The 23,665-nt window shown below is 46.4% G+C and overlaps 1 pseudogene; it reads left to right on the top strand.

The window, feature by feature from the left end:
• The first annotated feature begins 4,795 nt into the window (after positions 1–4,795).
• Positions 4,796–4,915, top strand: LOC136656172 (5S ribosomal RNA; annotated as a pseudogene).
• The last annotated feature ends 18,750 nt before the right edge of the window (positions 4,916–23,665 follow it).

Below are 23,665 nucleotides of genomic sequence, written 5' to 3'. Positions count from 1 at the left end.
AACATGTGCTAATTTTAATTAGCAGCAGGAATTAACTGTGTTGAGTCATTGTTCGGGAGAGAATGTGCAATTAGGTTACACATGCAGGATTAAAGGTATCAGTGTTTATTCTGAGGTTTAAGAACAATCAGTGTTGATTAATATTTATACAGAGGCTAAAGGAGAGCTTTGGCAAGGCCTTTGGAAATTAATTAAAATGTTGTAAGGATTTTTATAGGTGATTTATTGAATCACATTGCAATAATGAACTCTGAAGAGGCAGCTTTTTAATCACGAGCATTCAGGTTTTTGCATTTGGTCTCAGTTGTATATTCATTTATTCACTGTTCTCATTTCTGAGGTACCTGAAATTGTCTTTTATCCATGCAAGGATCAAGGATTTTGCCGAGGCTCATAAGATTACCCCAAAAGCATTTGCTGTTCTATCACCTCTTCCTTTTTCTTTATCAACATTCCCAACAAAAACAAATCTGAGATGGTGTAAAAGTCAGACCAGACCAGACCAGTAATATATGAAGTGGATGGAAACACACACAAGCAGGGAGTATTTTTCTTTTCTCTCTCAAATGAATATATTCAGAAAATTTGGCTATTTGAGCTGAAATTGTCGCTGAGGTTTCTCTAGCTGATTTATTTATTTATTTTCCACATTTGTATACTGCCCTTTCTCTCAGCAGCTCAGGGTAGTGTACATAGTTCCTCCCCTCCCGTTGTCCTCACTGTGAGATAGGTGGAACTGAGAGAGAGAGAGAGAGAGAGAGAGAGAGAGAGTGACTGGCCCAAGATCACTCAGGAGGCTTCATGGCTCAGTGGGGATTTGAACCTGGATTTTCCAGGTCTAAGTCTACTGCCAGAACTGCTACACCATCCTGGCTCTCAAATAGGATGGAGTCACATCACCCCCTTACATCACTGTGCCATATGGGATTTGAACCCAGGACCTCTTGCATCCAAAGTGAGAATTAAATCGTTAAACCTTTTCAAGGCTAAAAGGAAAATATTGGGCAGGTAGGCACACTTCTTTAATCCTGGATGGCTAAAATCAGAATAGTTCAAGGGTTTATGGGAAAAAAGCAGCCCACTAGGGGAAGTGAGATGGCAGCAGAGAGGGTTTGTAGGATCAGACAAATCAAACACAGTTCAGATAGGTTCTGCTTACTTGCTCTGTTATCGGGGCTGTGTTTGCCCTGTTCCTGTTCCCAAGCATTGATCAGAGCAATTTGATATTTTCAATGCCTACAACACCTTTGCAACACATGTGGGTGACTCCATAGTTAAAGAAGCAGCATCCAGTCAGAGAAAGCTATTAAGGGTTCTCGCTTATCACAGGAGTGGGGTCAGGTTGCAATAGCCACTTGGGGCAGCTCAGGTGGGTGAGTGGCAGAGAAACTGTGGCCATCACCACCATGGAATCAGCTCTCCAATGGGCTTACCAGTATTTGTCACGAATCTTCCTCAAGCTGTTGTCCCAAGTGCTTCATTGCCCATAACGTCCCAGTATACCACAGGGAAATCCAAGCTCTGACAAAGCGAGAAAGGCTGCCTAGCAGCTATTGTGTTAACTACCTTGGCTGACTATTCCAGGCAGTGATTTTCAACCTTTTTCATCACACGGCACATTGACCAGGCATTAAAATGGTCAAGGCACACCATCAGGTTGTTGACAATTGATAAGGCACACCATGCTGCCAGTGGGGGCTCACATCCCCCATTGGCCCTACTAATAAATGACCTTCCCTCAAATTCCTGTGGCACACCTGTGGACCACTCGCGGCACACCAGTGTGCCACAGCACAGTGGTTGAAAATGGCTGATTCCAGGAGCCTAGTATGGTTCTGACTGATCCATTGGCCACATCAGCCAGAGAATTCCCAGTGTCCATTTCAGCCCAAATGGCCTATTTTCGGAATATATTTTTTGGAGAGAGAAAAGGAAAATGCAGAACTTTTTTTCAGTTGCTTGATCACTAAATATGAATTTCATGAAGGTCAGACAGTCACTGTGTCTAAGAACATAAGAAGAGCCCTGCTGGATCAGGGCAATGGCCCAGCTAGTCCAGCTTCCTGTATCTCACAGTGGCCACACCAGATCTCATGAATTTCATGAATATGAATTTCACGAAGTTTGACCTTCCTCCAGTTATTTAATTTTCTTAATAAAATATTAAGGTGATTTTGACTGGTGGATTGTGATGATGATTGCTTTTTCTGGATTTTGATGTTTAGTTTTTGTATATGTTTTTGTATATGTTATTTATATGAACAGAAAAGATTGAGAAAGAGAGAGTGAGAGAGAATCTCCATGGCCTGAATCAAAAGACTTCATAATCCCTTGGAGACAGACCATCCGTATAGGTCTGCCCTGAGAACAGAAGACCTTTTAAAATTAAAGTTTTCTTTTCACAACAGGAGCTAATTGCGGTTATAGCATTTACAAAAAGAGTTGAGCAGGGTTGCCGTGCAGAAGAGAGTGACCAAGATGATTACTGGGCTGGGGCACCTCTCTTATGACGAAAGGCCAGTGTTTGGGCTCTTCAGTCTAGAAAAAAAGGTGCCTGAGGGGGGACGTGATTGAGATGTACAAAATTATGCATGGGATTGATAGAGTGGACAGAAAGAAATCCCTTTCCCTTTCATACAACACCAGAACCAGGGGACATCCACGAAAATTGAGCGTCAGTTGAGTTAGGACAAAAAGAAAATATTTCTTTACCCAGTTTGTAATTTGTCTGTGGAACTCCTTGCCACTGGGTGTGATGATGGTGCTCAGCCTAGAAGCCTTTAAAAGGGGATTGGACAGATTTCCAGAAGAAAAATCAATTCCAGGTTACAAGCCGTGATGGGTATGTGCAACCTCCTGGTTTTAGAAATAGGCTACCTCAGAATGACAGATGCAAGGAGTGGCAACAGGATGCAGGTACGGTGTTGTTTTGTTGTCGCATGAGCTCCTTAAGCCATGGCAGCAACTGTTACCCTGCACATGCCCAATCTTGTCTGATCTCGGAAGCTAAGCAGGGTCAGGCCTGGTTAGTACTTGGATGGGAGACTGCCTGGGAATACTGGGTGCTGTAGGCTTATACCATAGTCTTTCGAGACTGAAGGTTGCCAACCATCCTTGAGGCATCTGGTGGGAGAAGTTGAAGCTGGATGAGACTGGCGCTTGGCCTGACCCAGCAGGGATCTTCTTACATTCTCATGCGGTGCTCTTTGGGTTGCCCTCATAAGGCACAGTTGACTGTGAAGTTCTCTTGTTTCAAACCTCCATTGACGTGTGCAAGACAGCTTCATAGCGGGTCATGTCCATTGCCGTGGGTTCCCCTGGATCTATCTGTATGCACAGAGATAAAATCCAAAGACAGCATCTTTCTCTCCAGTTTCTTAACTGGCCACAGCTCGGCACATCTTGAGTGCCATTTTCTGAACTCCTTTGCCTTGGCACCGGTGATTAGAGGGAGATGGAAATTGCAGACTTTCTAGAACGATAATATTTTACACAATATCATTTGTTTCAGGAACTGCCTATGCACTGGGAATAATGAGGCTTGATAATGGATGTCCCAGCTATGCTGGGCCTGATGTTTCTTATCATGGGAAAGGGCCACGAATAGTAATAATAAGCAGGGTAAATGGGAGCATTTTAAAAACCATCAGCTTCAGCTTGTCTTTCTCTTTCTGAAGAAGGGCAACTGTCAATTGGCCTGGGTTTCCAGCCATTTCTCCTCTCCTCTGTCTTCTAATGGGTGCTGCTGACAGCAATTTATCTTGCTGTATATTTTATCTCTCTCCCTCATTATGTGACAGCACAAGGACAAAATTATGTCTTCAAGCAAAGTGCTGTGTATGAATTCAACTTCCCGGCCAATATTGTGCAAGCGCAAGGCAAGAATGAAAGTAACTCCCTGCCGGTTGAGGAAGGTGTCGTCACTGGACTACTACAAAAGTCTCCCAGAATTCTGAACACATTTCAGGGAATTGTGGGGGGTGCGAGTCTGAACTGGTAAAAGGAGTAAGTGAATCAACGAACACTTTAGCATACAGCCACAAACCCAGCTCAGCACCAGCAGCATAGCAAAGGGGGTAAAAATCACTAAGTTTTGCAGGGAGACTCCCTGCATCTTGCAGCTCCTCCCCCTCGGAGCTTTTCAGGGCAGGAGAAATGGAGGTTTGAGGCAGTAGAGGCAAGTAGGCAGAGATGGCTGCCCCCCCCCTCATCAGACTACTGCCAGAGGGGACCAGTTGGCTCCTCTACTGCCTCTCTTTTCTTCCCACTTCCTGGATTGAAGTTGTGCATTAGCAAAGGACTGAGATCGCAATCCAAACTGGGCTGCATTCTGAGTCCCTGGCCAGTGGCACAGGCAGGTAAGGCACTGAGTGGGACAGGGGTGTGGGGAGAGCACTGGGGACGGGCATTTCTGGGCAGGGGAAGGGTGGAATGTGAGGCAGATCAGATCCAGGAAGGGGCAGGATTGGTGAAGGTCTCCTTCACTGTATCTTAACTTCCTTCCTGGTCCAGACAGCCCTATACCTAGCTAAGCAGCTGGCACAGATCCAAGTAGCCCTATGGAACTGGCTGGGACATTATTTAGGGCAAGGGGAAAATATCCCTTTACCCCGAGGAGACCTCCAGCTAACCCCCAACCAGCACAGATCCCTGACTGTGCCAGTACTAGTTGGAATTGGGTTGTGAATTGTAAATGCACAGGAATGTTGTGACAATAATCCCTGCCAACTTTTAAGATACTTATATTAGCCAGAGTAAAACATGCGATAAGGTGATCAGTTTGAAATGTATCATCATTTGCAGCAACTGTTACCCTGCAGATGCCTGATCTTGTCTGATCTCAGAAGCTAAGCAGGGTCAGGCCTGGTTAGTACTTGGATAGGAGACCGCCTGGGAGTACCGGGTGCTGTAGGCGTCTACCATAGTCTTTTGAGACTGAAGTTTGCCAACCAACCATTGCTAGAAGCTCATGGAATTATTTCTTGGACTCCAATTGCTTAACACAAAATGGATGAGTGCAACCCTTTATATTCATGAATTTTAAGTTTATAGAATGATCAGTTTCGCGCTGCATAAATTTCTCCCAAGGCACCATAATCTGTTCAGATTTGACAAATAGGTACTGAACTTTAAACCTTGATTAATATTTTTATCAGTACTTCCACCTCTTGGCAAGCACAGCTCAGTATTATGCTCATTAAGTGCCTTAATAGGTATTTCTCAGATCTGACACGTGTTCATTAGGTGTGTGGCACTTGGTAATTCTGCCATTTTTCCTTGGCATGCCAGATGGTTCTATACATTTTAACAAAGGTTATAACGCAAGCCAAAGAGCTGCACTACTAGTACATACTCAATACATAGATTTTTACCCCCCAAAAACACACACAAAAGCCCAGAAAAAGAAACATATTAACTATAAACTTTTAAAAAGCGGAATGCTTTTTTTCCTGAGAGTTGGAACTGAGCGGGGATGTGCAGCGGGTGGAGAGGCAGGTGAGGCAGGGCCTCCCCACCCACCGCATGTCCCTGGAACTGAGGTTTCTTCTTATAATGTATGCAAGAATGAAATCAAGATTGCATCCTTTCACAGGCGTTTGAACAGGTCATGCAATCCATTTTTTCCTATTAGGGGCAGGCTTTGATTATACAGTGAGGCAAAATGAATATGTCTGGGACACCATTACTGATGGTAGAGTGGGAGGCAGGTAGTCCTGAGTCAGTGAAGTGCAACCTGCCAAAAAGTCATAAATCTCATTGAGATACATCAGGGTGAATTGTCCATATGCTCTTGGCCAACTCTCACTAGTTTCAGTGTGGTCCGTACAAGAGATGCTCCAAGTAGCTTATGCCGATGTTAGTTATTTAGAGACTGTGCAGTTTAGATTTGATGCCTCAAGCACCAACATGTCCATTGCCAGACCAGGACATGGAAGAGTTTCTGTGATGTGTCCGATATCTGCGGATTCACAGCCCAATTCTGAGCTTCCTGGTGCCCGCTGGAGCAGCAACGTCAAAGTGGCTACCGTTGTATGCAGTAGGTGCCAGAAAGCCATTGGAGATCTCCTCCGGGGAAGGGGAATGTCATCCTGCAATGGGGCTTCTCACATCTGTGCTGGCTATCTGTGCTGGTGCAGATTTGAGAGACTCAATTTTGGGCCTTGTGGATGCGGCAGGGCAGAGCTCTGTCAATCCCAGCCCACTCCCACCCTGGTTGCTCTCCCACCCTGCCTCATCCTGCCCTGCCTCTGCTCCCCAGGGGCCACACTACCACCCAGCGTACACACCCTGTGGTGGTGTGTCTTCTTTCTTCTGGCGCTGGGTCCAGTGCCAGACCCTGAACCAGTGCTCCCTACTCTCAGGGTGGCATAAATGTGCTTTACAACATGTATTTGGCACCCAGTGCTGGTGCTAGAGCTCAGCGCCAGTGCTGGGCCACTTTAGGATTGGGCCCTCAGTTATTTAAAGGCTGCTTCCTGTTAATGTTCTGGCTATGTTCCTCAAGCATCCAGGCTGCCTGCCTGCTTGCTTGTCACGTTCCTCTTTTAGTGTAGTGAATAAGGAAGAAACATGCTTGGTTGACACCAGGGAAAGAAGATAAAAGAAGGTAATAGGAGTGGGCGTGAAGAAGGATTGCACTTCTCTGTGTAGGGTTCTCTCTCATCTGTGGTTTACGTATCCACAGGAACTGAAAGACTTTCTCCATCCTGCTGTCCACACAGTTTGCACTAGAATCAAGTGGTGGGCAGGTAGAAACAAGAGCGCATCTTTAATCCTGCCCCACTGACAGCTAATAAACAGGAAGCTTTGAGGTGGGGGAAGTGCACTTCTGATAATCATTCAAATCCTACTAATCAAATCCTAGACACAAGTATTTGTGTCTCTCCCCGGCTTTTCAATATCGTGATTGATGCCATTATGAGGAAAGCATTCAAGGACAGGCTTGGAGCTCAGTGCTACGCAAACAACTTCCTGAACAACTTGAAGTTCACAGATGATAGTGTCACATTTGCTGACATAGACACAGAGGCCACTGACATCATTTACCACATTGCCCATATCGCCCAATCCTATGGCCTAAGAATCAACATGGATAAGGCCAAAGTTAAGACCCAGATGAATCATAGACTAAAGTTCACCTTGATGAAGCCCAAATTGAGCAGGTTCAAGAATTCAAATACCTGGGATTGCTAGTACAGGAGAGAAAAAGTGGCATCCGTCACCACTTGGGGGGGGGGTTTCTTCCTCATAGGCTTTTTGCCTTCCTCTTCCTCCTCCTCATCACAGGGCAGTTGGTGGTTCTATGGCTTCTCAGAGCAGGGAGGGGCCCAGAGAGCTTGGAAGGTACCAGTAAGTGAACATGAGGTTGGGGTGTGGACCTTTTCTCCCTTTTGCCATCCAGTCTCCAGCTCAAAACGACTCCAGTTCTATTGGGAAGATTTTTTTCCCCCTGTATGCTGTGCTATGCCAAATAAGTGAAAGAGGAAATGCAGTCAAAGCTAATTACAAAAGTAATGATCCGTACCTACTTCATAAATGTTCAACTGATTATGTAATCATTAATAATTAGGAATCCACTGCAGTACAATGCAGTTTTATTTATTTATTTTATGCTTCTCTCTCTCTCTCTCCCTCTCTCCCCCCTCCAGCTAACAAGGCTCTCAGAGTTGCTTGGTGGGGGGAAGTGAACAAAAGGCTGTTCTACTGGATGCCCATGATTTTACAAACTTGGATGGCAATACTTTTTAAGCCTGCATTAAAAAGACCCACATATCTTGCATGCAGTATCTCAACTATGCCAGTCATAAAAGGCAATGAGAACCAATGTACTGTTAGGTTTTCCTAGTTATTATTCATCTCCATCACAGGACCAAGCAGGGCTCTTACCACTTCTTTTTATGGTATCCCCAGACCCATCTCTAAAAACTTAGCATGCCATAAAAAGCTACAGTGAAATCCGGTAATGCAACACATTTAGGCAAGATTTCGGAGGATGCCATGGAAACATATTTTGTGTGATGGCCACATTGCAGTTCTCAAAGTATTTCTTGCAAAACTTGATATCTATTTTCCATCTCCCCTGATTACCATTTTCCATAAATTTTCCATAAATTATTTTCAAACAGCACTAAACTTGAGCAGGCAGTTCTTCTTTTCCTGGCCTTTCCCAGACAATTGGAATGGCCTTCCAGCTTCTCACCCACTGCTGATGGAACTAAGTGGGGAAGCGGTGGTGGAGCGAAGCCCCCCCCAGCCTTGTGGGGAAAGGGAATACTTTGGCCATCCTGTGTGTGCATGCACACTTTGTCCACCAGGGCATGGGGACTGTTAGAGCCAATGCCCAAAGACCCTATGGAACCTGGTACCACTGCTACAGGGTCAATTTTGCACAGCTAATCTTAAGGCTGTTAGGAGACTCTCTAGCAGTGACAATTGATTGAAGGAGGAGCTGAACCACCAGTGGCACTTCACAAAAGACATGCAATACAGAACCCTTTCTTGAGAACAACCTTGTGGCGCAATCCTAAGCCTGCTTCTGCAGGTGGAAAGGCCGATGCCAGCCTACTGCGACCAGTTGAAGGCCTGTGCCTGCTGGAGGAGGTAGGCACTCTGTGAGCTGGCAGAGGGGTGGTAGGAGGATGAAACAGGGGAGGGAGGGGTGATTTGAGGTGGGGGAAGATGGGGAGGAGGGCAGATCAGGCCCGGGAGGAGACTGGGATCAGTGGAGGATCCCTTGACCATATCCTATCCTGTTTGCCTGACATAGAGCTACTTGGACTTTTGCTGGTGCCAGTACCTTTGCTGGTGTAGATCTGAGTAGCTCCATAGAGACTACTGGGACTTTACCCAGAGCAAGGAGACAAAAGAACCCATACCTCACAGAGACCTCCAGCAGCCTCTATTCCTGCTCTAGATACAGCAGGGGTTGCACCAGTTCCGGTGCTTCACAGCATGGAAATTTAGTTAGGTTTGGGCTGTTATAAAGAGCTGGGCTTTCAAATGAGCACCACCAGTGTCCCCTCTTTTACCTGTGATGTTGATATATATATATATATATATATATATATATATATATATATATATATATATATATATATATATAGAGAGAGAGAGAGAGAGAGAGAGAGAGAGAGAGAGAGAGGGGTAAACAGATTCTGAAACAATTAACTACCATATCATGACAGCTGCTCAGATAGGAAGGCTTGTGAATTGATTAGGTATGAAAACATGAAATATTACAAAGAATTATAATGACTTAGTGCTGTTAACCCCACCACCCACCAGTGATATCTGGGTGATATTTTTAATTGATGTATATAGGCATTGCATTCTTTACACTTAACAATAGCCTAGGCTTGAGAGTTTGGAAGCCAAGGTTTGGAAATGTATAAATGAAACACAACAAGTCAGGCAGTTTAATGATGTTCCCAAAGGTTGACATTAAATGAAATGTCATATTCTATGTATAGGCTGAAGTGGAGAGACTGACATGTGCAGAAAGTGCAGTGAATGTAATCAGGTGAGCGGTGCTTCAAGGTCTGGAAGGACGGCAGAGAGAACCGAGTTTAATTAGAAGGGGCAACATTTGGAACAAGAGGCAAGGTGGCACACCCCACTTGGGAAGGGCAACTCCCAGGATGATCCCAGTACTTTGAGATTCAGCTTGCGAATGGAGACCTAGGGAGGTCTCCAATAGGACCTAGGGAGGCTGGCAGGAGTTTGGCTGAAACAAGATGTAAGCCAACTGATCATTGGAGATTGATGACTGGGAAAGAGGGATGACCAAGGAATTGTGTCCACAGCAGAGACCATAGCAAGGTAAGAAAAGAGGGTGTGAGCGACATCATGGTATGGATGAGAAACAGGTCACAGCTTGATTACTCATTACAACTTGGTTGGTTGGCAACCTTCAGTCTCAAAAGACTATGGTAAAAGCCTACAGCACCCATATTCCCTGGCAGTCTCCCATCCAAGTACTAACCAGGCCTGACCCTGCTTAGCTTCTGAGATCCCCATTCCCCCTCTCTCCCCACCCCACTTCTCTATGGTCTATGCCTGTTGTAGGGTAGCCCACTACCCCAAACTGACTGACATACACACATTTATTGTGATGGATTACACAGTACAGGATGATAACATAGCAGCACACATCAAATATATAATTAGACAATAACAAAATCATTTTATCAGAATGAAATTTTGAATTTTTTTTTTCAAAAACATATTTCTCTCTTAGGAGGTTCAACTTTTTAATGTTGTGAATTGCATCTAAGGTAGTAAATGAGTTTTCCATGACCCCCTGCAAATCAGCTTGTGACGCCCCCATAGGGTCGTGGCCCCCAGGTTGGGAACCATTGCACTAGACCCACACAGGCAAAACATGGGTTCCAGTAAATATGGGGCAGGAACTAGGGATATAATTATAGTTTAGGGAACGCACACCCCCCCTCATTTTTAGAACCAAACTCAATAAAATGGAAGTTATTTGAAGTCCTGATTTTTTCCCCTCCAAAGGCAACCAAATTAGGATCCCATATCCTGAGAAGTGACTCTGAAGTCAGGGGTGCAATTGCCTTTTCCCTAACAGCTAGCCAGGGACAGTTTGAAAGCTGTCAACAGACTGGAAACCACTTCAAAATCATTTCCATTTCCAAAAGAAACCCATTTTGGTTATTCAAAATCACCCACACCAGGTCTTCTGGGGTTTGGTGTCACTAAAATGAAGCAGAGATGCTTTAACAAGCTGCCTAAAGCAACAGCAAGATGTAGCCTAATAAGCCTCCAGATGAAAAGGCTGCCACCCCCGGTCAAAAGGCACTCAAAAAATAGGACTCCAATGGTAAGAGACCTTTCAACAAGCCCAATTGGGATGTCAGGGTTAGATGACATGGATAAGTTAGTGACAGGACCATTGTGTATCCTGGACAACAGTGTCCTAGTCAAAAGCATTCCCCTATTGGACATTTGCATCTATTCTTTTTGGATCCGAACATTTTTGTCCCAATTTTTGTATATTTATGTTAGATGTACCTTTTGATTTTTAAAACGCAAAGGTAGGGTTAGGGTTAGAGGTGGGATAAGAAGCTTAGGATACATAACATGGGGTTTGATGCCCAGTTACAGCTTGTTGCCCAGTTACAGCGGAATGAAAACAACCAGGATGCCACAAAAAACAAAACACAACACAACAACAACAACAAAAACCCAATGTGAATAGCCAGTGACCAGAACACATTTGAGCAGGACACAATCATCTATTCTCACTCTTTTAGTTCCTGGACCCACTTTTTAGAATGAGAATCTGTCAGGACCCACCAGAAGTGATGTGGAAAGGAGGGGTGTTTTGAGCTACAACATGGAGTGGAAGGATAAGAGGCTGGCATACTAACAGGTAAGGGAAGCAGCGTTTGGCATGCTTTCTAGGTGTTAGGAGGTCTTGGGTCAGCCCTATAGAGGGGGCAGGAGGAAACAACAGAAGCAAGGTGAGAAGGATCTGCATGTCCAGCCTCTGGAATGAACAGCCTAATCCTACCGAAATCCTCCTATGCTGCATCTTGGGTGTGTGTGTGTGTGTGTGTGTGTGTGTGTGTGTGTGCCAGCGGTGAGAGAGCATTTGTTTCCTTGACCTAGTTGCCGTATTGGGTCTACTTGGACTTGCTCCAGCTATATAGCTGACACAAGTCCGCGTGGACCTGGGAAGGCAGATGGAGACCAGGAAAAGGGAAAGGATATCGCCAGTGCTACTGCTACTGCCCCTGGTCTTTATCTCCTCATCTCAATCTCTGCCCTCTTCCTCCCCTCTCTGCTTCATTCCACCCACCCCATCTCTCTCCTGCCCCCCACACTGACATAAGCACCGGTGTGTGTGTGTGTGTGTGTGTGTGTGTGTGTGTGTGTGTGTGTGTGTGTGGATGGGCTGTTGGTGCATCTCTTGCCACTTGCAGCGTTGACCCAGAATACTAGTCAGAATTGGGCCACAGGTTATAAAAGGGAGCCTGGGTGAGAAACTGCAGAGACAACTGCAGGCCACTGAGGAGAAAAGCCCCAGTTAACCAAAGTCAACAAAGAGTAGCTTGTGGATCTATCAGCACCTGGCTCCTGTGCAGGCCTCTAGGGATGCTTTAAAAATGTTAAATGGCTCTATCATATTTTTGCTCTATCAATCAAAGCTCTATCAATGCTTCTCTGACCGATGCGGGCAAGGGGGAGATTCTTTGTTCAGATCCTGGTTTGCTGTGGATCCTCCACTGCAGTGGTTCTCACTCCTTTAGCATCAGGATCCACTTTCTAGAATGAGAATCTGTCAGGACCCACCGGAAGTGATGTCATGACCGGAAGTGACATCATCAAGCCGGAAAATTTTTAACAATCCTAGGCTGCAATCCTACACACACTTACCCAGGTGTAAGTTCCATTTACTGTTAAAAGCATCTTCGTAGTAGCCTGCTAAACATACAAATCTGTGACATTTTCCCAAGCACAGTCACTCACCAGGGTAGCATCAAGTCTATTAAAAATAAAATATAGAAATGAATGGGGAGCCACCTGAAATTGGCTTGCGACCCACCTAGTGGGTCCAGACCCACAGTTTGAGAAACACTGCTCCAGTGAATCTTTCTGTCTCTGCCTGGCTTTAGGCTCAATCTGTGTATTTTTGGGCCAAACACTGGCAGATATAAGAAGTCTGGAGCAATCTTATTTTTTTTATAATAGCTTCGTGGGGAATTGCACTAAATTGAATGTTAAAACCATCCTACTCCTACCCATTGACGTTGCTTCTCCAAGGGGAGCTTTCTCTTCCCCTCCACGCAGCACGTCCCGTTTTAAGTTGCATTACTTACAACAATCAGGATTTCACCTCGCAGAGATTTGCTGTCAAAAGTAAAACGGGGGGGGGGGGGAAGATGGGGAACTAAGAGATCAAAGCGTCATCTGCAAACTTTTGAAAGAAAAGGATGCCCTCCGGGTATTCTTGTAACAAATCCTATTATTCCCAGCTATTTAATTTAAGCTTCCACTTTTCGAAAGAGAGTGACACTTGGGAGTCTGCCATTCCAATTGTCGTTATAAAAACTTGCCGTTTCTTTCATTTAGCTCTCAACATGGCAGGCCGCTCAGTTCATATCCTTTTATAACCCCATTCTTCACTCTCCTCAGGAACATTTCAGTCTTTAACCATCTTCTCTCTCTCTCTCTCTCTCTCTTTTTAAATCCTTGCTCACCGCATCGCTATTCTCTGCACACATTCTTAGTTGTCTTTTAAAACTGCTCTTAGAAACGACTCCCATTTTGTTCTGCATTTCAGAAAGTCAGGTGATCCCGTTCCCTTTCCAACGATTTATGTCAGAATGCCAGATGCAAGGGAAGGCACCAGGATGAGGTCTCTTGTTATCTGGTGTGCTCCCTGGGGCATTTGGTGGGCCGCTGTGAGATACAGGAAGCTGGACTAGATGGGCCTATGGCCTGATCCAGTGGGGCTGTTCTTATGTTCTTAACTACAATTCCCAGGAAGCCTTGCAGGTCTCTTGTTATCTGGTGTGCTCCCCGGGGCATTTGGTGGGCCGCTGTGAGATACAGGAAGCTGGACTAGATGGGCCATGGCCTGATCCAGTGGGGCTGTTCTTATGTTCTTAACTACAATTCCCAGGAAGCCTTGCAGGTCTCTTGTTATCTGGTGTGCTCCCTGGGGCATTTGGTGGGCCGCTGTGAGATACAGGAAGCTGGACTAGATGGGCCTGTGGCCTGATCCAGTGGGGCTGTTCTTAGGTTCTTAACTACAATTCCCAGGAAGCCTTGCAGGTCTCTTGTTATCAGGTGTGCTCCCTGGGGCATTTGCTGGGCCGCTGTGAGATACAGGAAGCTGGACTAGATGGGCCTGTGGCCTGATCCAGTGGGGCTGTTCTTAGGTTCTTAACTACAATTCCCAGAATGCCTTGCAGGTCTTCTTGTTATCTGGTGTGCTCCCTGGGGCATTTGGTGGGCCGCTGTGAGATACAGGAAGCTGGACTAGATGGGCCTATGACCTGATCCAGTGGGGCTGTTCTTATGTTCTTAACTACAATTCCCAGGAAGCCTTGCAGGTCTCTTGTTATCTGGTGTGCTCCCTGGGGCATTTGGTGGGCCGCTGTGAGATACAGGAAGCTGGACTAGATGGGCCTATGGCCTGATCCAGGGGGCTGTTCTTATGTTCTTAACTACAATTCCCAGGAAGCCTTGCAGGTCTCTTGTTATCAGGTGTGCTCCCTGGGGCATTTGGTGGGTCGCTGTGAGATACAGGAAGCTGGACTAGATGGGCCTATGGCCTGATCCAGTGGGGCTGTTCTTATGTTCTTAATCTATTTATTGTATCCCCAGTATCCATCCTTAACAAAATCGACAGTCCCATCTGGCAAATCTATTTATTTCTTTTGGACTCAAAATCAACTGATTCCAAGTAATATCATACATTTAAGCTTGTTAGAAGCAGGAGCGCCAAATGTAAGGCCCGCGGGCCTGATGTGGCCCGTGGAAACTCTCCATCCCTTGGGCTCTCCCAGCACCTCCATAAGGTGCTCTCAGCTGCTAAGCTGTGCTGAGGTGTCACTGTTGAATGGGTGGCCTGTGTGATAACTGGGTTGAAAAATATGACCAGGATTTGCATATTTTCTCTTCTGTCATTTGTAGCTAATGTTCAGAAGTGAGAAAAAGTGCTTATTTCTGGTTGTGACCTGCTTAATGACATCACTTCCTGCTTAATGTCATCACATCTGCCCCCCGGCAGGCACCGTGAATGCAATTCAGCCCGCTGTATGAAATGAGTTTGACACCCTTGTGTTAGCGTGAATCCCAACCTATGAATAGATTCATGCTCCTTTTTCCCCTTGAAACTTGATGTGAACATCAGTGCCCTGTTGACTAGACTGGTTCATTTCTTGCACTAGACTTCCTCGTCCATCTCAGGTACAGAATAGAACTCAATGGGAGCAAAAACGAAAGCGCCTTGTTCTTCCTTATATCTCACATGCCAAATCTTACTTCTTTGACCTCCATTGACACATCTAAGCTTAGCTCTGCTTATTCAGATTCTCAAAGTCTGTTTTGCAGAGTAACTTTGTCACCTCTTTACTAGAAGAAGTCTAGAAGAAGTCATGCTGTTGCTAGCTGGAAAAGACAGGAGAAGGTCTTGACCAACTATCACTTGAACCCCTCCAGGATCCACCCCACATTGTCTTCCTATGAACCCAGGAAACATTGTCCCCTCCTTCCAGGGCTCTATGCATTAGGGCCTGCAGTTTGGGGTCAGGATATATGCTGTCTAAGCTGGCAGTAGTGTGCAATAAAAGAGGAACTCCGTGGAACTCCTTGCTACAGCATGTGGTGATGGCATCTGGCCTAGATGCCATTAAAAGGGGATTGGAGTTTCTGGAGGAAAAATCCATTATGGGTTACAAGCCATAATGAGTATTTGCAACCTCCTGATTTTAGAAATGGGCTACGTCAGAATGCCAGATGCAAGGGAGGGCACCAGGATGCAGGTCATGTCTTGTGTGCTCCCTGAGGCATTTGGTGGGCCACTGCAGGATACAGGAAGCTGGACTAGATAGGCCTGCGGCCCGATCCAGCGGGACTGTTCTTATGTTCTTAGGAGAGTGGTTTATTGCCAACTCTGTACAGTGAATTTATGATAGTTAGCCCAATCCCACACGAACCAGCTGTCACTATCTGGACTGGCCAGTTTTCACAAATACATTTTGACTGTCTTGACAGAATTGATGGGCAGTCAGTCCTAACCCCGTTTGTCCTAACCAGTCCTAACCATTGCACCTACCGCCACTGGGTGCAATGGCACCAAAATGGCTACTGCTGTATCCAACAGCCCTGTCGAGGCCACTGGAGGTCTCCTCAGAGGATGAGGACTTTGTCCCCTCCCCCCCTGGAGAAAGCCCCAGGCCCCACAATGGGGCTTCTCAAGTCTGTGCCAGCTATTTTGCTGGTGCACACCTGAGAGCCTTTGTGTTGGACTTTGCAGGCCAACACAGAGAAAAGGATATGGTAGAGCAGGGTTCTGCTGGTCCCACCCCTCTCCAGCCCTGTTCCTGATAACAGTGGTTGCTCAGACCTCATTGTTGGGGCCACCATAACAGTTCAAGCGTCAGGCCCCCCAAATGTAGCTCTATCACTGTTGTCAAAATACAGGAAGTTAGTTTTGTTTTTCATCGTTAAGGAAATGGAACGGTATGTGCTGACCAGGGATCCTTTTCAAAGAAAGTTATTGAGTTAAATGAATGCCACCATGTGAGCAGAGCCATGAGTACATTGACTCGACATCTCTAACGCTACTTATTTCCGTACCGCTACACTCTCTGAGGCAGGCTGTGCAAAGAATCCCAGTCCGCGCGGATCCAAAATCAGCTGTGAATATCTGTAAATGGCAAGGATGGTCACCCTTCATTCCTAAGCTCCTACGAGACAGCACTGAAATCCTTCCTTTTAGATTAGGAAGTGAACTCTTTCTAATGTCGCACCCGTTGCTTTCATAATAAAAAAAAGTGGCTCTCAATTGGCATTCAGCCCGTGAACGATTTTCTTTTTCACTCTGTTAATCTGGGTGAGACAGAAGTGTTCAAGCCCCGATACACAATTGGTTCTGTGGGCCTCAGACAGCAAATGCATTGGATTCAGACACAGTGGGAAAAGTTGCCAGTGCAAGAGATGAAAAGGTTTTTTTCATAAGCTTATTTAGCATTTGAGAGCACGAATGTGCTGCCTTGGCACAAAAGAAAAGCTAAATTAATCCCTGGTGGAACTCCCATTCAGTGGCATAGCTAGAAAGGGGCAAAGCACTAAGTTTTGCAGGGAGCCTCACTGCAGCATGTAACTTAGTGCTTTGCCCCCCTCTAGCTACACCACTGCTCCCAGTCACTTCTGCAGAATTATACCACATATGAGTTTGATCTCTGACTTTTCTCTTGCTTTTGTGTTCTAGCAGACATCATATGCTGTAGGTCTAAAAAAGAACATGTATTCATTCTCTTCATTCCTTTGGAACCTTCTTATACAGGGCTAGTACAAGACACCCATGACCAGTGATTTTTCAGCCTTTCTCATCACATGGCACACTTTAGACTAATTAGCTTCTCTTCTCTCCCCCCCCCTTCTGTAGAAAGCACAGCTGGACCCCACAACCAGGGAGCACCTGGTTCAAACTGCAGAGCTCCTCCTTCCTCCCTGCTCCAATCATCAGCTTCTCTGATTGCAACAGCAACACCTTATCTCAAACAGCTCCTGGGCAAGGTAGCCACACACCAGACCCCGGTCAGTCCTCCTTCCACTGTTCTCTCCAACCTTTTTCCTTCTACTTCCACACCCTCTGGTAATGATTCTGTCACCTTTATCCTCCAGGTCCTTATTATCCCTACTAGGTTGCAGCTGTGGGTTGTACCCATTGCAAGCCAAAGTTCTAACCCTTTACTGTCAGCACAAGGGGCACTGCTGACATCATACTCTTATCTTCTTGAGTCTTGGATGTCATGTGACATGTCATGGCCAATAAAGCAGGTCGCACACGGATGCATCGTGCCATTTCACCCTGCAATTTCCTGGTTGTGGTGAGTCCTGAGACCCACCCAAAATCCGGTCACACCCGTTGCTCCTTAGAGCTGGCCGAGGAAGAGGGACAGACAATTCATTATTATAGATAGTTGTCCTAGAAGCAGAACCTGCAAGAGTTTTTCAGTGATTTTCAAGCAATGTGCCCCCAAATCCTATGGCACACCTGTGGACCTTTCATGGCTCACTACTGGGCCATGGCACACCGGTTGAAAATTGCTGCTGTAGACAATGCAGGCAGTGGCAGATGGCAGTCAACTGTATTAAATTCTTCCACATAACTGGAACCTGTTGGAGAATATTGCATTTCAAAATATTCTAACGGTTGTGAGCAGGTAATTCTAATCCAAATCGCAATGTAGAAATTTCCTACGTATCTCAAGTGTCTCAAGTATTTAATATATAAAAGGCCTCTCAATACTGAGAGGAAAGAAAGACAATACTTTGTTGACAATATTTCACAATACAGTATAACATAGCACAATATAATCATGCTATATAATTCTGTCTCAAAACTCGACATATCTTTGTTAATTTATGAATTCATTTTACTATTATATCTGATTGAAAATATTAATAAAAAAGATCTAAGCACCCAATATCCAACATCTACATCATTCTTTCGATTGTTTTCATTGAGGGCTTCTGGTTTTTAATTGAACCAGTCAGGTCATTTGAATTACATTTATATATTGCATTATTCTGACTTCTTGCAAAAACCTTTGGTCAGATCTTAAAATCAGGAGGGCTGTCAGTTTATAAAATTTTGGTCTTGCAAGAATCCCCCACTCCACTCCAATTTTCCTATTATTGCTTCTGTTGCTTCTTTCCAAATTTCCAGTATTCTTGCACAATCTCATTCATCATTTGATTATGGACAGAAATTTTTAGGGTGCAATCCTGGCTCACCCTTGGACCAGCACAAGTCTCTTGCACTGGCCTGGGAGTGTCACAAATGTGCCTTATGGCACATTTGCACCTCCTTGTGAGTCAGCTGGGCTGGCGCAAAAATGCATGCCAGCCTGCGGTGGCAACATCCGGCCTCTGCTCTAATGCAGATAGGTGAATTTGTGCCAGCCTCCCTAGGCTGGCAGGGAGAAGGGGCTGGGGGAGTGCGGAGGGAGGGTGGAACAGGGGCATTCTGGGGTGGGGGTTGGTCGGGAGGAGGGCAGTACCAGGATCCGGTACTTAGGTCGGATCCTAACCCCTCTCCTAAGCAGCCCAGCCTTACACCAGGCTGCTCAGATATGCACTCTGATTTCAGTGGTGCAGATCTGAGTTGCTCCATTGGGGCAGCTTTTGCATGACACAGGGTAAGGAGAATTAATTCCCCTTACTCTGAGTTGCAAGGCAGCCCGCCCAAGCTCTGCTGTGGATATGGGGCGCAGGTTAGGATCAGGTTGTTTTGTCATTCTCTCTAGAGCAGGGGTCTCTAAACTTTTTGGCCAGAGGGGCGCATAAAATATCTGGTGTGGCGCAGAGGGCCGGAAAAACAATTTCAATATAAAATTTTTATAAATAAATTAGAGGTGGAACTTAGATGAGTGAATAAATGAATGAATGGGCTCATTCATTCAACCTCTCTGGCCCTCAGAACACCCTCCAGACACAATCAGAGCACAGTTCTGGTCATGTTCAGTTGAGTGGGCCATAGGCTTTCAGGGGACAAGAGGTTGGCCACGGGCCGGAAAGAGGCTTGCTGCGGCCCGCATCTGGCCCCCGGACTGGGGTTTGGAGACCCCTGCTCTAGAGGGATGTTAATTTCCACTTGCTGAAATTCACAATGAAATGCATGTGTTTTTGAAGTATAAAGCCTTAGAAACTTCAACAAACTCCTTTGTCATATTCTTCAGTATTGTTGAATAGCCATTTCCCCCTCCTGGACGGCACATTCAGATTAGTTCTTTTAAACCCGTGTGCCAATAATTACCACTTTTATTGCCCTTTTCAAACATTCTGTTTGAAACATTGAAAAAGCATAAAGACTTTTCTACCTGAACACAATTCAGCAGATCTAATTGTTTTCTTAATGACTGTAAGTTCCTCTACACACTCTGAGAATGTCCTTTTCTATTCTAACTTGAATCTATAAAATCAAGTCTTTCATTCTTTTGTCTCTTCTTTTTTCAAATAGGAAGCCTTTTGTATTAATCTACTCCCAACTACTGATTTTGAAGCCTTTCAACTGGTTGTCCAACTCAGCTGAAAATACTCTTCTAATCCTGGTGATACATTTTAAATCATCTCATCTTATAATCAGCATACGTAGTGCAGAATATTCTGGACTGGGTCGTAATATCTGCAGATTTGTTTAATTAGGGCCCAATCCTGCCCTCCCCTGCTGATGCAGCCATGCCAAAAACTAGCATGCTACATCCAGAGGGAGAGGGAGGGAGGATCAGAAGGCAAATTACTTCTCCTTACCTGTCTTGTAAGCCTCCTGCTTCCCAATGGGTCTCCTCTGATATGTGCCAACTCTGTAGCTGGTTCAAGTCGGAGGAGAAGAAAGGTATGGGGAGGCTGCTAAAAGAGAGTATAGGATCTGACATGCACCATTGCCACCAGATCCACTCCCTCCCACAGCCTCCCTCCCCCCCATTTCTTCCCTCTACCTGCCTAATTTTGCCCCCTCCTGGCCCACCCCCTGCCTCTGTCAATGCCTTATGTGCTCTGGCAGACATTATGGGGACTGGCGATGGCTGTGGTACTCAGCCTCCTCTTGCGGCAATCCTGCCAAAATGGCCACCCAAAAAGCGCTCTGTACGCTGTCAGCATCCATTTTGCAGCAACATGGTCTGCCCAGCAGCAATTGGCCTACCAGTCTAGTGAAATTAAGGTCCCTAATTATCTCCTCAGTTCAGGCATGCCCCCATATCCATGGGATTCCATTTTGGAGCTCCCCTCGGTTACGTGAAACTGCAGATATGGCTGAATGGCTCTCCCGCACTCTCTGGAGATGAGAGTGGCTCTGATCCCCTTGCCTTTGGAGGGTAAGCCCAGCAGAGGCATGGACCATCTCTGGTCTCTGCCAGTCTCAGACTGAGCCCGCCAGTTTCACGAAAGAAATGCCTTATAAGGCATTAAAAAGGTCACTTCTGGTTTTACAGAGAAACTGGAAGTTGCGTTTTTAAATTGCTGGGCTCAGAGAACCCTCTGGAGGCAAGGGGAGGAAAGCTCCCTTTGCCTCTGCAGGGGGCACGCATGGGGGGTGCATGCTGGGGGTGCTTGTGGACTTGAGCCGCAGATAAGTAAATCTGTGGATACAGGGTCCATGGATATGGGGTTCCCCCAGTATTCCATTCCCACATTTCATATGAACCTGGCAAATCGAAATCATCAAGATAATCACTGCTGCCCAGGAATGACATCTCTAAGGTGAAGTAAATGCCCGCAAGGAAAGGGAAGGCATTCAGCGAAACTCTCAGTGCACTGAAACCCACCAAGAAGCCCACCAGGGCGTCACCCAAGCCTTCCACTGCACCACTCCAACCCCTGGGAAACCTGACTTAGCCTGCTGCTGTTGCTAATGAGATCCAGATCCAGACAATAAATGGTGAGGCAGACGATAAAGCTGCCTCAGTCCTTCTCACTTCAAGAGTGGCAGCCAATCAGCTGCATCCTCCTCCTGCTTGCCTCCTGCAGGTTAGGTGAGGCAAACCAGGAATGCCTTGGAGGCGGCCTCATTTCCATCAATATTCATTGGAAGATCTGTTTTGAAAGTGTTTAAAGCTGTATTATTCCAAAGGAAGATTTTTCATGATGGGCTTCCCTTAGGGACTCGGAGCCCAATCTTGAGCTCCCGGGGCATGCGGCTTCAGCGGCACCAAAAATGGCTGCTGCCATATCTTGAGCACCTTGGGCAGCCGCGGGTGGCACCTTGGGAGAAGGGGACCTGGGAGAAGGGGACCTGGGAGAAGGGGACCTGGGACCTGGGAGAAGGGGACCTGGGACCTGGGAGAAGGGGACCTGGGACCTGGGAGAAGGGGACCTGGGAGAAGGGGACCTTGGGAGAAGGGCACCTGGGTAAGGGAAGTAGCCCCACAATGGGTCTACTCGATTCACTCGAGGTAAAAGTGTTTGCGTTGGGCGGCGAGCCCCACACGAAGGCTCAGGATCCGGTGGAGCTGTCCTGCCTCCCTCCCTCCCCACTCCCTCCCCCCAGCACGCCTCGCCCCGCCCTCTCGCTGCCTTCCGTCTCCCCATCACGCCCCCTCCCTGCCCTCTCCCCGCTCTCCGCCTGCCTCCCCCCTCCCCGGAACGCCTCCTGCCCATCTCCCCCCATGCCTCCGCTTACCGTGACTGGGAGGCACTGGGCTACCACTGGCACTCACCCGGTGGTAAGCCTTGCAAATGTGCCAGCGCGCTGAGCCCAGGGTTAGGCTCTCACTTAATGGAAAGTATTCTGAAGCCTCATTGTGGAACACCTGTGGCAGGACATATAAAACACACCCCAGAACACAAGGGCATACTTGTGTGTAAGGATACATGAGAGTCAAGAAGTCTCGTCTCTCGTCTTTCTTCCTGATGGTGGTGGTGAATATTGAGACTTGGCAGTCATGGGAGAATTGCTTGGAGGGTTATGTGAGTGGGTTTCCCACATCACAGTCATGCAATGTGTTTTTTTTCTCTCTCATGCCCACTGGTGGGCATTTAATAAGAGGCACACTGAGATGATGACCTCATGAGAAAAACCTAAAGGCAACAAGATTCATCTTGTTTCTCTCTTCTGCTAGCAAATTTGGACCACAGAACTTGGCATGTGATTTTGAAACTGCTGCAGCAGGATTTAGTGCAGTCCTGTCAGGGAGCAGGACTGGCCCAGTGCCTTCTAAGACCTGATACAGGATGCCAGATGCTGTCCCTCTCATCTAGTGATGTGGCTCCAACTCCCAATGCTCTAGCTCAGCCCTCCCCCCCCCTATGTATTCCTGTCTGCCCCCCTCTTCCTTTTCCAATCCAGGGAAAGGAAGGAGGATCAGTGGAGGTAAGCAAATGGATAGAGATAAGTGTCCCGCACCATGGATGGGCTGACCACATCAGGGAGGTCCGAGAAGAACTTATCATTCCAAGTCTCCCCCCACCCTTGAGGGGCTACAGTTGTTCTATGTGAACTGTTTTCTATTGAGCAGGTTAAGCTTCAGTGACTACAATATTTTTGCACCTGACTGAGATGTTATTTGATTCTGTAGGTATGTGTTTTCAAGCTGCACCTACACTGCTCGAAGTAGGACAGATAGTTATTTTTTTAAAAAAATGGTTGTAGTCTGCCAGAATTCTATTTCTGACCCATGTATCCAATGCATGTGGGTGGCAATGTGTTCTCCACTCTAATACTGTCAATTTGAAGATGTTCTCTCGGCAATCTGCAGCAGAATGGCAAGAGTGGCATAGCTAGAGGGGGGTACAAAGTTTTGCAAGGAACCTTACTGTGGCATGTGAGTGACCTCTCCCTCTCCCCTTCAGAGCTATTCCAGGAGGAGGGAGCAAAACGGAGGTATCCTGGAATGGCTCTGAAGGGGAGGCGCCGTTTGCAGGCTGTGGTGAGGCTCCCTGCAAAACTTAGCATTTTGCTAAGCTACGACACTGAAGGGCAACAAACCCAGCTGCCTACCACTGGCGACTGTGTGCTGAAACAAGGCATGCATAAACCAGCACGGTGCAGGTGGAAGATGGCCAGTTCTCCAGTCTTCTTAGATAGCAACAGACCTGCCTTTCCAGTAGGATATTCCATGTTTTTTTAATGCTCAGACAGCTTGGGTATATCCTTAGGCGCTCATACCACCGATCTGTGTTGCTCCTCAAACACATCTGAAAATTCATCCCAGGCATTTTAGAAACATTTGCCAGAGATAGTTGCCTGGTACTTAAGCATTGTAGGCAGACTTTGTTCCTTTCTCTCCACTCCAGTTCTCAGTGCATTTCCCCATTCCTGAAATGCAGAACTACTTAGAAACCACTGCACTACAGGAAATGAAACTCGTAATCCAAGACTGCACTTAATATTCTCTGTGTTTCTTAACTTGAAAACACTTCTACTCCACGTTGCTTGCCTCTGAGGCAACCCAAAGCAGCTTCC

This window comes from Tiliqua scincoides, chromosome 6, assembly GCF_035046505.1.
Source record: "Tiliqua scincoides isolate rTilSci1 chromosome 6, rTilSci1.hap2, whole genome shotgun sequence".
In the NCBI taxonomy this organism is placed as follows: Eukaryota; Metazoa; Chordata; class Lepidosauria; order Squamata; family Scincidae; genus Tiliqua; species Tiliqua scincoides.
Note: the sequence above shows the minus strand (reverse complement) of the source record. Positions and strands in the feature narration are given on the sequence as shown.